General features: G+C 31.6%; 1 protein-coding gene across 5 annotated transcripts in view; it reads left to right on the forward strand.

The window, feature by feature from the left end:
• Positions 1-17569, forward strand: part of LOC130901434 (metabotropic glutamate receptor 2) — a 602363-nt gene that overhangs the window by 463164 nt on the left and 121630 nt on the right. The window lies entirely within an intron of this gene.

Here is a 17569-nt window from a genome sequence, read left to right on the forward strand (position 1 = left end):
TATTATACTGGAGGAAAGTAATAACATTAAAGGAGAAAAAGAGCAAATGAACATCAAAAAACGTGATTCTGAATTCTAATAGTAACAGGAGAATTGTCGTTGAGAATCTAATCAGAGATTATGAGAACCGAATAAATAATGAACCAATAACTTGAAAAGTAACAGGAATATTCCACGTTTCGCAGTTATACAGATTCCTATAATTTTGATAAGTTCAATTTTAAATTAATTCAATTTTACCGAATTTTGCTTACCAATTTATTTCATGAATATTCAGCGAGAGATAAATGTTTTTGAAATTATTATTATCTGAAAGATAATCACAGAAAAATTTAAGGAAAGTTGTAATGAAATACAACGGTACAATATTAAAATTAAATTTTTTCAATAATTACTTATAACATAGAATAATGTTGAATATTACATTTCCAATTTTTGTATGATTTCAATTATAATTGTATGAATAAGAAAGAAGAAATTACCAGTGTGTATTCTCAGTGTATTGCGGTAAACAGACGTCATAGGAAAACATATTTACAAAAGTGACAATCATGAGGAAAAATGTAAAAGATAAGATAAAAGAGTTAGTTACGAAAGTAAATAAGATAGGTTAGGGGTATTGGCGGTAATCGGAAAGGCAAACAGTTGAATGAAGAGAAATAACATTCGAGTGTACAAATAGGGACAACCAAACAGTAACCAAACGGAAACATGGTAGTTAGAGGACTTTGAACGTTCGATTAAAATAAAAAAGAAATACAATTGCAAGCTCTTAGAGCATATCACCATATTTAGAACGTTTATTAATGAGCTACCGTCATAATAGAAAGCTCTTGATTGGGCAAGAACATTATAAGCAAATCACATGTGAAGTGCCACAAGGATCCATCCTAGGTCCAACAATCTGGAACCTCTACTATGACAAAATCCTCAACCTATAGATATTGGTAATGCTGATGATCTTGCAGTCGTAGTCACCGGTGTATCAGAAGAAGTACTTTTAAACCAAAATATAGAATATCGGAGTGTATGAAATAAATGAATTTGGAACTCGTGGAAGAAAAGACCGGAGCGGTAGTCATTATCCACCGTTGGGCAGTTAGACCATAGAGGTGAAGAAAATACGTGTTACAAATAAACCAGAATTAAAGTAAATCGGAGTTTGCATAGACCAGGGATTTTATATCAAAAGACATATTTCGAACACCTGCAAAAAAGCAGACTCATCTGCGACTATTAGAATCTGCAGCGCATTTCGAACGGTGTCAAAGGAAGCAGTCGTGCTTCTGACTGACTTGATACCAACAGACTTACTGGTAAGGAAAAGAAACTTGACGTATGGTAAAGATAAGGTAGCCAAAGCAATGGAGAAAGAGATATCCATGGAAAGCTACCGAAAACGATGGGCCAGTATGACAGACAGTGGTAACTGGACAAAAAGATTTCAAATATAACAGTATGGCTCAATAGAAAACAAGATTGTACAAATTATCACCTGACGCAGCTATTCACAGGGCATGGATGTTTCATGGCTTACTTCCACCGGTTTGAAATCACAAACTCACCAGCTTGTCTCTACTGTCATAATGTGGAAAAGACTGCAGAGCACACCTTTTTTGTCTGTCAAAGATGGCAGGAAGAGCTCAGAAGAGCCATACAAGAACTTGTAACCATACCGTCACCAATGCTCTTAGGTTGATTTTGTATTTGAATGTTATTTCACCTTGACGTTTCGCTTTTGACTAGAAGCATTATCAAAAGACCCATACTTAAAAATGTTTCGAAACAATTGATAAATGTAATATGAATTCGATAAAATATGAAATAAAATTTTTGTTATAACTTTTTTCATGTCAGACAATAATGTCATAATATGACAGAGAATATTAATATTGGATATCAGTTTTATCAAAATTAAAAGTTAATACAAGATTTGTTTGGTCGGCTTGATATATTTCAAGTGTAAGGTTAAGGTGTGTGAATTAGAACATGTGACTAATGACTAGAATAAGGATTAACTTCAGAGAGAACTTTATTCAACAAAATATAAAATAAAATTATATCGTTTACTGCTCTGTGTTGTCGAAAATAATAAAGGTATTATTATACGCCCGAAGAAAAAAATTATTATAATTTGATCAGTTGAATTTTCAAACTTTTGACATTTAAAAAGAATAAATCAAATAAAAATTCCAATTCATATTTTGTCGAATTTATGTGAAATATTTTAAATTATGGGTCTTTTGATAATGCTCCTGGTCAGAAGCTAAACTTTAAGGTATATATTCAATTAAAAAGTTTGACAAATCAAATGAATCTACATTTTGAAAGAGTCTGAACTGCATAATAAAAAACACTAACATGTTATTTTACAAAAATATACAAAAAACTTATGGAAGATCAGTTGTGACGTCCATGAAATCTATAACTAATTCATTCAAGAAGCTTGCCAACCAAAAAAATCGGCAAATATTTCTCAAATTTCAATATATCACATATTAATGTAACTGGTACGTAGCATAGAAAAAACTTAATGACTAAACTAAATCATTGATTTATATATAACTGAGACAATTCAAAATATAAAAAAACTCGAAAAACTATTGATTATGGAAATAACAAATAAAAAAATATTGTTACAGAAGACTTAATCAACATTTTTGATTTTAGAAAAAACTAATTACGAAGAACATTTTTAAAAAATAAAAAAAGGTATATAAGAAATTCAATTATTTTATTGATAATTTTATACAAAATGAAATATGGCTTAAGAACATTTCCAATATTTTTTACCAAATGACATAAAAGAAGTATTAGCATTAGATGAAACTTTCGCATTTTCATATAAAAAATATGAATTACCTCGTACTGAATATAAAATGGGGTACCCAACAATAACCGGAATTTTTTAAATGTTATATATTCACAAATATTCACAAAACAACCTTATCCCCTTCAAATACACTCCATTACAAGTAATACATTTTTCCAAATTGCCGTCCTTTCATGCCCCTTTATGCATGGAAACAAGAAAAAGTCGCACGGAGCCAGGTCAGGCGAGTATGGTGCATGGGGAAGCGAAACCATGTTATTTTTAACCAAAAACTGGCTAACAGTGATGCTTGAGTGTGTAGGTGGTTTGTCATGGTGGAAGAACCAGTCGACGGTCTGTGCGCACAAGCTCTCGAATTCTTTCAACATCGAATCGGGCAGTTGATGGACGTCCAGAGCGAGGTTTGTCATCAATCGACATGTCGCCATTTTCAAATCGAGAAAACCATTCATATACTCTAATTTTTCTCCTTAGCATCATCTTGGTAAGCAGTTTTTAACATTAAAACAGTTTCAGCAGCGTTTTTACCGAGTAGAAAACAGAATTTCATAGCGGCACGTTGATCACTTAAATTTGCCATCATATAAAACGAAGCAGCAGTGAAACAGCACTAGCAAAAACGGTCACTAGTAAAAAACAGAACGTAGCAGGTCAACCGCTCGCGTGGAACTGAACTGAACTGAACTGAAAGAGTTGCGCTAGCCTAGCGGCAGAAATCAGTACTACAAAAGCTCCACCCATGGCAATGCTATTCCGGTTACTTTTGGGTATCCCCTCGTATAGCTAATATAGAATCGACTTTTATATATAAATCATAAGAAATAAAAGATATAGTAATATTAGAGCTGAAGTAGTTAATGCTATCAGTAATCGTAAAATAAAACTCCGTTATAATAAAACTCAGTAAATCAACAAAAAAATATCCAAAGAAAATACAAAAACTAGGGAATTCATTAAATGTAAACCTCAAATAACAGTTTTAGAACCAGATAAAAGTAATAAAACATTAATAATGGACAGAAAGCATTACAATGATGAAATAATACGGTTATTAAAGGACAAAAATATTTATCAAAAAATTAAAAGAGATAAAACTTTTCAACTTTTTCAAAATAAATATAATACTTTCAACAAAATACTCTCAAAAAATGGTTCCATTGATACAATTGATTCAAAAGAATTACAAACACAAAATGCAATACCACCAAAAATATATGGACTACCTAAATTACAGAAGTCAAATATTCCAATGCGAACAATAGTATCATACATCCAGTCATCACTTTATAATCTATCTAAATAACTAGCAAACTAGAAATTATTTTTATATAAAAGATTCATTCAAGCTTAAACAATATTTACATACATCACATATACCTAATAATTATAAAATGATATCTCTAGATATTGTCTCAATGTACAACAATATTCCAAATTATTTAATAGCACATGTTTTAAAAGAAAAAAGGTCATTCCATTGAACAACATACATCTCTCACTCACAATGAGTTTCTAGAAAACATACTGCTCATTCAAACGAATAATTATTTCCAATTCCAATATAATTTCTATGAACAACTAAATGGTTGTACAATGGGATCTCTAATTTTTTCTACTTAGCACACATTATAATGGAATGTATAGGAGAAAAAGTATTGGAAAACAAGAAATTCAATGTATTATTTTTCAAACGCTATGTTAATGACTGTCTTACCGCAATTCCATACGATGATTTTGATGATTTCCTAGAAGCTTTTAATATATTCAACCCTGAAATTCAATATACAATGGAAATAGGAAAATAGAAAATAAACAGTGTCATTATAGGATTAGAAGATAGAGCTATAAAACTAAGTTCACCCGAATATCAGTAAGTGATAAAGTAATTGAAAAACTTAAAACTACCTTAATAAATAGATATTCTTCAAAAACCAAATCAATAAAATTATATATACAATTATATAATAGCTGTTTTATTGTTGTAGCCAATTCCTCTTTATTATCAGTTCTTCACTTATTTCTTCTTCTCCTTGAGTTTTTTTTTGTGTTTTCTCTTTTAGCTGCTTCGTTTGGTCCTACTTTATATTCTGTGTAAATCATTTTTCCAAAACATTCTCTCAAGTGCTTCACTCCATTTACTGGTTAATTAAGTAAAACATTTTCTACCATTTTGTTGCCTCTAAGACCTCTCAATACACTGAAGAAAAGTTTCTGGTGTGTTCTACTGACTAGCTTGTTCCTAAATTCCTCCCATTTTTTCTGTTTTGAGTAAAATGTCAAATTTTCCACGTAATTATTTTAATTTATCACTCAAATAATTAAAATCCACCTCGCAAACATTCATTCAACCTCACTTATTACGCATTAGTTTCGTATGCACAATTTCTACTCTGCAATATATTTATCATATCAATATCTACTATATTTTAAAAAATTCTACACAATTTTACACACATAATTGTCAAGTTTCAAAATAAGTTGGAATATTTTTCCTTCAATTTCCACACACGAAATAGGTGAACGATTATATTTGTGTAATTAGGTATTTAATGTACTAAGTATTTCTATAGGATTAAACACGTATTATAAGGAAAAAAGTCGTGCTATTCACATTAATTATTTGAAGAGGGGTACAACGTGCGACGTTATTATTCCCTCTTAAGCATATATCATACTTTGGTCTCTCATCGGGGTATCTAGTAAGTAGAATTCAGTGCTTTTGTCATATGAGTTGGTATTATATGTGTTTTTTTCAATACTCGCACATTCAACTTCGTAGTTTTGGTAGAGTTTTGAATTTTCAGCAATACTTCAACAATACAGCTGTAAAATATTGTTTCTAAATTCACAAGTGTCCGTACTTTAAACTAACCTTGTATTAATCTAACAACTTAACTCAAATATCTAACAGTTACCGTTGAGTTTCAAATTATTATCATAAAGTTTTACGTTGAGTTTGAGAGATTTATAACTTCTATTTTTGAATCGCTCCCCCGAGAATAACGTGGATATGAAACTTGTTTGCAATTTATTTTATCACAAATGCTCTTCAATTTTCCAGTCACAATAACTAAAAGATAAAACATTGTGTTCTTATACATAGTAATATGTGTATGTAAACCAGGAAACTTGTAATAAGCTGGTGTAGAATAGAATATTTCTTCATCTAAAAGATCATTAGTAAAATCAAATGTATAATAAGTTTGCGAATGTCGGACGTGTCGGTCTAACAGAAAATCAAAGCAATAAAGCCAGATTAGTATGAGTCAGAGATAATTTTCTTTTAAGTGAATGTTAAACAATGATAAGTTGGGAGAAATAATCCCAAGTAACAAAGCCCGAACCGGAGGGCTCACCCATTATTGATAAAGGACCAACAAGTCCAAATAATAAAAGTAGAAGGAAGCCAATCAATCTCTTTCATAATATCAATGATTCCGAGCCGTTCAAGGTACTGATCGAACACAAAGACAAAAACGTGGGCAATCTTCACCCAGTGGAATTGGGCAGAAATCTGTACAAACAAGAAGCCAAAGGAATCCAACAAATTTATAGAAAAGGGCGAAAAGAGGGTCGAAATAGCTTTCAGAATTCCAACCTACGCAAATGACTTCCACAATAATGAAGAAATCAAAAAGCAAGGATATGAAAGCATTAGCAAGAATCTCGTACTATTCCAACATATGCACGGCTGAAACTCTAGCAATTGCTGTGATTATTGAAAAGTTTTGATCCTAATGGATTTGAGTAACAATACAAAAAAATGAATATGCAAGATGAGAGGAGGAACACATATTTAAATTGAAAGGGAAAATCAATCAAATACCGTGGTTTGTCAGGTGAATTAAGATAGAGCCAGAATCTCCATGATTTGCAGAATGATATTTCGGCATTGTGGCACTCAAGAGCATCTTTACAGAATTCGAATGATGCTTGTGGGGAAGTGGGTAGTTTGAGACACAAACTATTAGAATGCCTCGGTATTGGAAGTGACATAAGAAATAGATTTTATTTTAGTATGCTCAATTGCTTGTTCAGTAGCAGCTTTGTCTTAAGTTTGGGATGCTTGCTTATTGATCCAACTGCTAAAAGTGTATATGTGATATTAGCTATGTATACATACATTAGTGCTAGAATAATTCTAAATAACCTAAAAAGTCGTTTTTGGTCGTATGGAATGAAATAATAAACAGCAAAACATGATACCGTAGTTGGAATAAAAATATTCTATTTAAGATACTGGAACGAAGTTAGGCCGGTTAGTTGGGTTGTTCTTCATCCTCTTATAACCTAACCTAACCTAACTTTATCTAAATAATTATGCAGCTATCACATAGTCGAGAAGTGTCTTGTACTGTTTGGATAGTTTACAAAGGATATGCGAGTACATGAGGATTCGTTGTAATTCGAAGAAGAAAAAAGCGCAGTGAATTAGAGAAAAATGAAAAATTTTTGTTTAAAGTTCCATAATCTACTTGAAACTTTGGTCTCAACTGACGCATTATTCTCTAGGGAATTGAGTAAAGAGTAGTTCCATTTGCATGATAAAAAAGAGTTTTTTTGATTTTTTTCTTTATGGTCATATAGTTTTATTTCAGTCACTGGAATATAATTATAATTAAATATTATAATTTGAAATTACGTTATACTTGATGATTTTTCCATTTGAAAAAGCTTAAGTTTAGAAACATTAGAGAAAATTGTTTTACAGCATACAAATTATAAAATAGAAAAAAATAGAAGATCTCGACACGCATCAATCATTCTTATTTTCTATTTTCCGTTCTCATTATTATTTCCCAAAAAAAAACTAAGGTGGATTAATTCCATAAATAACAGCTCGAACATTATTTTCTCTGGATATTGTGTATGAGCCTTTAGAAATTCGCGGATTGTTATTGTTCCACTAGCGACAATTTCCCTTGTTAACGTGCCAATTAAAAAAACGTTGAGCAAATATTGTGCATAATATTTTGGTTTTTAATTATAGAAGCCGTTGTTTTTGTCAAAAGCGTCGTTAAAAATTCTCGCATTTCCATAAGTAAGAAATAATTTCAATTTTTTTTTTAATTGTGAATTGTACAACAATCAACAACAGCACAATCAACAATAGCAAACGAAATAATACAATAAAGTAATTGTGCCAGAAATGATAAATAATTCTCCTAATTATTTATGTATTAAGAGTGAATTGCTTGAGAGTAATAGTTACCGCACGACATAAAATATATAATACACAATATACTTTCTACAATCACTTGATAAGATTAAATTTTTTCAAATTGTTAACTTTGTTGTAATCATATTGAATATATATGAAAAAGGATAGCTAATTTTATAATTTAACAATTCGAAAGTGGTTGTTTTGAATGTACTCACTTTCTGGTTAATACGGACAGCGCGTTTATTTTGAAATGAAACTATTCAACTAATTATAACTATTTAATCCAATTTAAAAAGTTATTTGTTTTGTTATTTCTAAATTTAAAGTGCTGCATATACAGTCCTTATTCATAATTTTAGACCCGAAAGAATATTTGGTTCACATACTTGTTCGATGTATTGTGGATAATTATGATTGGCATAATCTCCTTCTGTGCAGTCGATGTCCCACGTTCTTTACTGCTTCCTTTTAAAAACGATTCCTGTATGGATCATTTGATTTACTTACTAGTCTATATTTTATGTTTGTTGCTTTGATTTATTATCATATTATATGAGTAAAATCAAATAAATGGGATGACTTGACTTTATTTTACTTCTGTACATTTAGAAGTATTCCCACAATTAGATTAGAATATTTTCTTATTGCAATACGTTATATTTTCATTCACGTGAAAGCTTAATTAGTCAATGATCCTGTATGTTACTATATGTTACAACTCACTTTTTGAACCGACTCATGTCAATACCATTATTTGTAGATAATGGCGTTCAGAACATCCAGTGAATAGACGGATTCTTTGCTATCTATAAATAAGAAATGAGTGGGTTACATTTAATCACTTGTTAAAATTTGGTACATTTCCGGTGAATATAAAGAACTGGCTGAATTTAATTGGCTATAGGGTTTATACAGGTCATTGGATTTTTTAAATTTTATCTATGATGCATACTATCAAATATTCGACTGGAATGAGCTAAACTTAGAAATTCCAGGACTGGCGATAAATCTATTTCGAGATTCGTATTGATTGTACCCTGTATAATATTTTTTTAAATGTAGTTAATAATTTTCAAGCTATATGAATCTTCCACTCACTAAATTTCCAGGACTGGCTTTCGAGAAATCAATTTAGAGATTCGTATTAAATATTGCAGCTTCAAATGCAATAAGCACTTTTATTGAATTTTCAGTAAATGATCAAATCTTACCAAAATAGAACAACAATAATGAGGCATCACATAAGAAGGTATCAATTTAAACAAATTTGGGTGATTCCATTATAACTGTGATATTCAATGTCCTGTATTGTTTTTTTGTACAAGTCATTAATTAATAATCAATTAATAAAAATTTTGTGTTAATTGAATAATTCTTGAGATATTTAAACATTATTTTTATACAATATAACTTGCCACTTAAAGAAAACTTATACTACATCACTTGAATGTCAGTACCGTGTCATGTCCATTCCTAGAATTTACCGATAAATTATTAATTTTTTTTGTCGTAACAAATGATTTAAACTAATTACCTTATAAATTCTAATGTTTATGATCAAACTGAGGAAAATTGATGCACTTGTTGTTTAATATCTTAAGTTACCATGTCAGTACCGTGGATAAATGAGTTAGTACCGTGGAACTCAAAATCCGACATTTGTGTCTTGCTCGTGATACTTTGAAGTTGTAGTAAATTCCTCTTAGAGCTTTATTTTTACAGTAAAATAGATGAATAATATGCATAAAAAAGTTAGAAAAGTTAAATTTTAAAATCTTGAAATTTTGAATACAAAAAATCACAGTTAGAACGGAATCACCCATTTCATGAATATCAAATATTTCAACTGAAATGAGTAGCTACAAAATAATCTAATATGTATGTATGTATATGTCATTTTGTATTATCTCTGAGGGCAGAATTAATTGCTTATCAATTTTGAATTTTTTGACAAAAAGTGGATTGGAGCATTAAATGCGATAAATAATAAATTGATTGAAAAGTCGAACCTCATGTATGTGTTAATGTGTGTTAATTGGAATGATTAAAATTTTATGTCAGATAATACATTGTATCAACTGAATAAAATAATGATAACGAGCTACTCTAAAAAGTTTCAAAATCAAAATTGGCGTTGACCGGCTGACGTTCTTTGATACTCTATATCCATTGTCATTATCAACCTCATGTGTACAAGAATACATATTTCTTCTGTGTATAGCTAAGTTACGTACTATTGTATTAGATTCAATAGAGCTTCTGTTACTTTCGTTCAAAATGCCACATTAGTCTTCGGTCACAGAATATGTCGACATAATTTTTGTTAATGGGCTTAGTAAAGGAAAAAGCAGAGCTGCTACTAGAAAATATCACAGGAGATTCCTAGATCGTTGGGCTCCCAGTCATCCAATATTTGGGTTAGTTTTCAATTATTTGCAAAAAATGGTACTTTTCTAATAGAAGAACAGAACGACATATATAAGAAGTGCAGGAAGATGACATTATCTACGCTGTTACTTTGGACCCTACAATAAGCACTAGACAAGTAAGTCGAGAACTTGATGTTATACCATCAGAAGTGAGTAAAATCTCACAAAAAAATCATCTGTACACAGATATAGATCCATAGGTTGGAATTTTGTAGATGGATATACCAACGCTGTACAGGTCACTATTTACAGATGAAGCCCGACTTGCAACAGATGGGTAAAATAAAACCGTAATTCACATGTGTGGATTGCTGTCATAAATGACTAATTGGTTTGTCAAGAGATGTATTTGAAGCCCCATTCTCCACTTGCAAAGAATCATCTAAATAATGTTTATGGCCACAGGTGAATAGGACGCGAGGGTCTTATTTCATGATCTTCAAAATCCCTTGATGTTAATCCCGCTGATCACCATATTTGGAGATTATTGAAGCAACTAGTTTACAATGAGAATATTGATAAACTATATCAATTAATTGATGGAGTTATACTTTTTTGTAATACTATTGAAAACGATCCCAGAGCATACCTAATTTGATACGGTACTTGAAAATTCGGCAACAAAATTGTGTAGAGGACTCTGTGTTCCGTTGCGAGAATACATTGTGAATTATCCTCAATTTGTTGCAATTATTGTATTCTTTTCAGTCCTCACTCATGCGCCTTAACAACATAATTTTAATTATTGTTGCTCCTTATTGTTATCCGAAATTCCCGAAATTCATAACATTTGCTAGACTCAGTATCTTGTAATGTGATACGTTATTATGGTTTTTATATATTTGATAAGATTTGTTCGAATAAAAATAACTCTTTATAAAGAGGGCAAATTCAATAAGAATCCATTAATTAATTTTTCCAAAGCCGATCCTGGAGTTTCTAAGTCTAGATATTACCAGTCGAATACTTGTATGTATGCATCATAAAAAAATTTTAAAATCAAATGACCTATGTAAACATAGGTCAACATCAAATTTTATGGTCAATTTCACAAATCACATTGTGAATTAATGAAGAAGAGGAGTTGATACTGTTTAGTAGCCACATAATATCCTCCCTGAGGGACTCTACATATGGTAGAAGTATGTAAAGTTCTTTATGACTCACCCATTACTATCACTTTGTGATTTTTTCGTATCTTCACGTAGAGTATGTCATGAGTATTTCATATGATTGTATTGTTTTTCGATTCTTTGATTGCAAACTTTTATGAATGTTTTTTTCACCTAATTAGCCCTAATACTTTGAGTGGTGTGAAAAAATTGATAAATAAATGAATCAAATAAATAATGTTCGAGATTTTGTTGGTAACACAATCCACAATTGCCGCTTTTATCACTATTGATAGTTGATCTAGAAAGAGTAACATATTTCATATACCTAGGTGTAGGTTCAGTTTACCAACGATTGAAACGAAAACATCATCAGTATAAGACTTCATAAGAAAAAGTAACCCTGCGAATGCTCTCCTACCTTTATATAGAGCTAGAAACTTACATATAAACAATAAAGTCAGAACATATAAGAGCATTATGATACCTATAATATCGGATGTAAAACGTGAGTCTTAAGACAGACAGATTATATTAATACTTTCGGAAGAATGGTATTGAGGAACAACTCACTACTTGCAGTAAATTTTCATTGCTTCATTGCTTGTGACAAGATCTCTTTATTGAGTATAAAAATAATATTCTCAGGAAAATTTGAAGAATGATTTACAATTTTCGTCGAGCTGTTTTCAAAGTTCATTCTTGTTTTGGTAATTATGAAAGAGAGAGCTTCCATTTAATTATCACGTCAGGTGCGAATTACGTTCTGCGGTGGACATTCATGCCCAACTGTGTCAGATGTATGGGAAAAAGTATATAAAAGTGCAACGTATGCGCAAATGGTACAGAGAATTCAAAGACGGGAATACAGACATCCATGACCAACAACGTTCTGATCGGACATAGTTTTCAGAAGAAGTGATTGCGAAAATGGAGAAAGAAATGCTGGAAGATCTATCGCCAATATTCGTACAAGGTGGCTCCCAAAAATTTTTACAAACAGCAACGTATAGAAGCGGTCCCAAGTGATCACCATCTTTTTTCTGAATTAAAAAAGAACACCTGGGAGGGACGTATTTCAGAACTGACGAAGTACTGAAAGAGGAGGTTTGGAGCGGCGCTGCGGCGGACTTCTATGACACAGGCATACACAGGCGATTATGTCGGAAAATGAAGATATGCATTATTCTATCAAGCTAATAAACATGTTTTTTATTGTTAAAATTCGTTGGGAACCTTATTTTATAAGCCTCGTAACATTGAAAACTAATTGAGTTATTATGAAATAGTAGTTTAGGTACATAAAATTTCACCTATGATGAACTCCAGCTGGATTTTTTGTTCCTTTTATGGTCCGGCCTACAAACAAAACTCCATCAAAAATAAGTGTGAGCTAACTTCATTCACTTCATAGAGGAGGTGAAAAAGAAATTGTTGCGTTCCGAAAGCAACACCTATAATCAAACGACTTTTCCATACATCTATTTTTCTCATTCACGATTCTAATTGCCTTCATTCTTCATGTATAATTGTAGTCTGTGTAGTTATAGTACATTTTAATAACTATCATTTAATGTCTTCTTCTTCTTCTTCTTCTTCTTCTTCTTCTTCTTATTTTAAGACTATGTTTTGTGTCTTCAAAGAGGCAGCCTAAGTTGTGACTCCGAGGACCAGCTCTCATACCAGCGCTTTGGTGGTCTTCCAGGCGGTCTACTTGTATTGGGTCTCTCTTCCTTTGCGATTTTCGCCAGTCGATCATCGGCCATTCTATTGACATGATCTCTCCATGCTCTTCTTCTAGTTCTGGCCCATCTCACTATATCCGGAACGTCACACATTCTTCTAATTTCATTACTCCTTATTCTGTCTCTTAGTGTTTTCCCTGTAATTGAGCGTAATGTCTTCATCTCGGTCGTTCTAAGAATCCGCTTAGTAGTTGCAGTCTCTGCCCTCGTTTCTATGGCGTATGTCATTACTGGTCTGACACAAGTTTTATATATCCGTGTTTTGCTTTCGATACTTAAAAATTTATTCCTCCATATCACGGTTCGAAGGAATCCCGATATCCTAGATGCTGCTGTTGTTTGCGTTTTAACTTCTTGTTTCAAGTTCCTATTGCTCGTGATGTTAACCCCTAAATATTTAAAAGACATAACCTGCTCTACACTTTTATTATAAATTGCCAGTTTGCATCTTCTTGGTTCTCTCGCTATTGTCAAGGATTGTGTCTTTTGTGTCGATATGATCATATTGAATTTTCCTGCAACTGTTTCAAATCTGTGTAGCAGTTTTTGCAGATTATCCTCATCTTCGGATATCACAACCGCGTCATCAGCGTAGCAAACTATCTTAAACTCATGTTTTCCCATTCTGTATCCTCTGCCTGCCGTTTTGACTTCATTTAATGTCATCTCATATATTCCTTATTATTTCTAAACAAAACTCGATCAATGAGGATATCAATGAAAAAGTTTGGAATATCTCAAAAATATTTCAAACAACAGAGACTGATGAGCATTCGAGGAAGTTATCGCATCCACAATATTCATTTAATAACAGAAAACTCCGATTTTGGTTATAGTACAACAGCAAGACAATTAAAAATAATAAAATTAACGAGTTAAAGTGGCACTCAGTTTATTTTCCAACGTAGAGAAGATAAAACCGTCAACGTTTTAATTAGAACCACCACTTTTAAAGGAAATTTCTAGCGCTAAAGCTTCAGTAACTTTGTTAATTACCCAAAACTATGAAGTTTAATTTTCAGTTTTAATTAGTGTTTTTTCTTTTGATATATTTTTCGGTTCTAACTGAATTTGTTTGACTCAAAAGAGGACAGTTATTATTTGAAAAACAATCATGTTAGAAAACTCGTAATAAGTGTGTTGTCTGTTGCATAACCTGAGGCACGCAAAGACACTTCTGGGAACCTACAGCTTCAGGAGATTTATTGAATGTATTAACCTTAGAATAACCATTTATTTATATTAACAGGTGTGTTCTCGTCGCATTGCCACCTCAATATACAATAATGTATGTGAAACTTTCAACACATTAACACTTATAAGGTCGGTAACGACTCATTGACTATTTGTTCGTACCTAATTATTACATTTCCAAGAATATGTTTAGGCAAATCAGCCATAGAGCACGTTTTTATTTATTAACAGTGAGTACACTTGATAGCAGAAGCTGAATTTCATTATACGAGATTTGTTCATAAACTACGTATGAAAATTGAATGTTAACTTCATTTTTGCTATTATTAAGGTACTAAAATATGATCTCCTTCCTGAGACAAAATGCATTTCTGCCAACGCCGTTTCCGCTGTTGATAGCATTTCCTGAAATATTCAGTTGTAATACTGTCCAGTTACCGTGACATATCTGCCCTAATGGCCGCTCTTGAAGCACAATTTTGCATTTTGGGAGCAAATAGAATTCACAAGAGACTGAATTGTGTGAATACAGGCGGTTTGTCATGGTGATTGAGATTCGGGCCAAAAACTCACGCACAACGAGCGATGAGTAAGTGGGCGCAATATCGTGATGAAGGATCCACCTGCTTCCTTGTGCCAAATCTGTTCGAGCCACACGAGCTTTGAGACGTCCCAAAACTTCAAAGCAAAAATTTCCGTTCCCTCTCGGAAGGGACGAATTCCTTCTGAATAATATCCCCAGAATAAAAGTGAACAATCAACATTGTTTCGCATTGGACCTTGATTGTCGCGATTTTTTTGTTCACGGTTTTGGTTTACAGTTCACGTGTCATCTCACCGTCCAATAAGCTTTCTACTTACAATGTCCAAGCTCCTTGAAAAATTATTCCTACATAGAATAACTGAAGACTTACCTCCACAGGATGGGATCCCCTGCCATCAATTTGGACTTGGACAAAAAAAAATCGACAGTGCAACAAGTTCATCGACTCACACAGAAAATAAATAAAGCCCTGGAAAACAAAGAATACTGCTCTGTGGTTTCCCTTGATATCGGTCAGGCTTTTTACAGAGTGTGGCATCAAGAGCTGATACACAAAATTAAAAGAACTCTTCCTCCAAACTTCTGAAATCTTACATAACCAACAGAACCTTCCAAACAAAACTTGATAAGGACAAAAAAAATAGTTCTGCGCATTAATTTATTGGTCAAATATACATCACTAGAAGTTAACGTTGATGTTCAAATTTTTAAATCGTCATAAATATAGCGTAAGGCACACGACACGTTTGATGTCACATGCGAACAACAAATTTCAAATAACCGGAACAAATCAGCACATTTTGATTGGATTCGTATAAAAATAGTGCTAGACTTTTACAAATATTTCTGACAGAGAGTCCAAATTAACAATTTTTCGAGTTCCATTGAATCCCAACAGACGAAAAATGTAAATTAAATTAGCTGCTACAAGAGCATGAAATACATTCAGTAGTTTTCACATGTGAAGATTATTTCCCCTAATATTATACATTGATAGAATAGAATGCTATCTCCTCCCTGTTATTCCGTTTATTATCAAAAATAGAACAAAATTCTGGCTCATTGAATTCCCTACAAGTAATAGACACATATATTATGATAAAAACTTAGCAAGATTTTATTTCACTTGTGAAATTTTTCTACTGAGGAAGTCAGATCATCATCACTATGAAGCATTGATTTCAAATAATGTCATGAGATTTTGCCTTCATCACGAATATCAAAATAAGAATGAAATCGAACTAGAACTTTGTTCTAATCAATTAAATTATTTGTAGTTTTATTAGAATTCACAAAACAGTTCTACAAATTTCACTTGAATTATTTAGGAAAAAATGATAAATAACATATTCAGGAAAAGGATACTACAATCAATTGAAGAACAAAACAGAAACGAAACATCAAAACATATAACATTTCTCCTTACCATATTCGTATGTAAAAAGACTTTCCCAACAATTATCGAATTATTTCAATACATATAAAATTAGTATGAGTCATGAAGGACATAATACGTTATCCAAATATTTCACTAAATTGAAATCTATTACACCAAAAAAGAAAAAAAGTAATATTATATAACAAGTCTTGTACTAATTGTGATGCTGTCTACATAGGGTAGACAGCTCAGTGTTTAGAAAATAGACTGAGAAGTCATCAATACGATAAAGAAAATAGAACTGCATTAACGAACCATGAAATATCAAAAAAACATAAATTCAATTAAAAAGATTCAATAATTCTTAAAAAAGGATCTCATACACGAAAAAGAGAATTTTTAGAAATGGTTCACACTCATAAGAACGAAAAAGCTATAAATGATAAAAAAGACCGAAGTAATTTGACTAAAATTCATAGCTCTATTTTGTAAATTCTAATAAAACTACAAATAATTTAATTGCTTACTGGTATATATTTAAGATGTGAGGACTAAGAAAAATTTAATTTTTCTTATTAGAACAGTGTTGTAGTCTGATTTTATTCTTATTTTGATATTCATGATGAAGGTGATCTATTGACCAATATAAATACGCAAACTGTCATTGTGAATATCATATTTTGATAAAGACTTAACTTTATTCTTGAGATTATACTAGATAAAAGCAGGCCTTCATGTTGTATTCATAGATTTTAAGCAGGCTTATGACACAGTAGTTAGATAAAAATTGTATGTTACCTTCAATCTACTAAAAATCTCGAAAAAAATTGTGAGGTTATTCAAAATGACATTATATAACTCACAAAGTAGAGTAACGAAATAACGATTCGTCTCAGAGATATTTGGGGACTAAAAGGTTAAGAAAACGATGATTTTTTTAAATTGGTTTTCGATATTCTTTAGTTTTTATTGTTCTTTTCTGTTTTCTCCAATGTTTATATTGAAGATATTCAACAACAGTTAATTTGGAGGTACCCGAACCTCAAAATTACTCAGGAATGTTATTGATTTGAGAAAATTTATTCCAATGCCATTGGAGGAATGAGAATTTAACTTCAAAACTTTTCTTACTCGTGTAATTTTTCATAAAAATTTGCCATTTTCATGGAA

The sequence above is a fragment of the Diorhabda carinulata genome, chromosome X, assembly GCF_026250575.1.
Source record: "Diorhabda carinulata isolate Delta chromosome X, icDioCari1.1, whole genome shotgun sequence".
NCBI lineage: Eukaryota > Metazoa > Arthropoda > Insecta > Coleoptera > Chrysomelidae > Diorhabda > Diorhabda carinulata.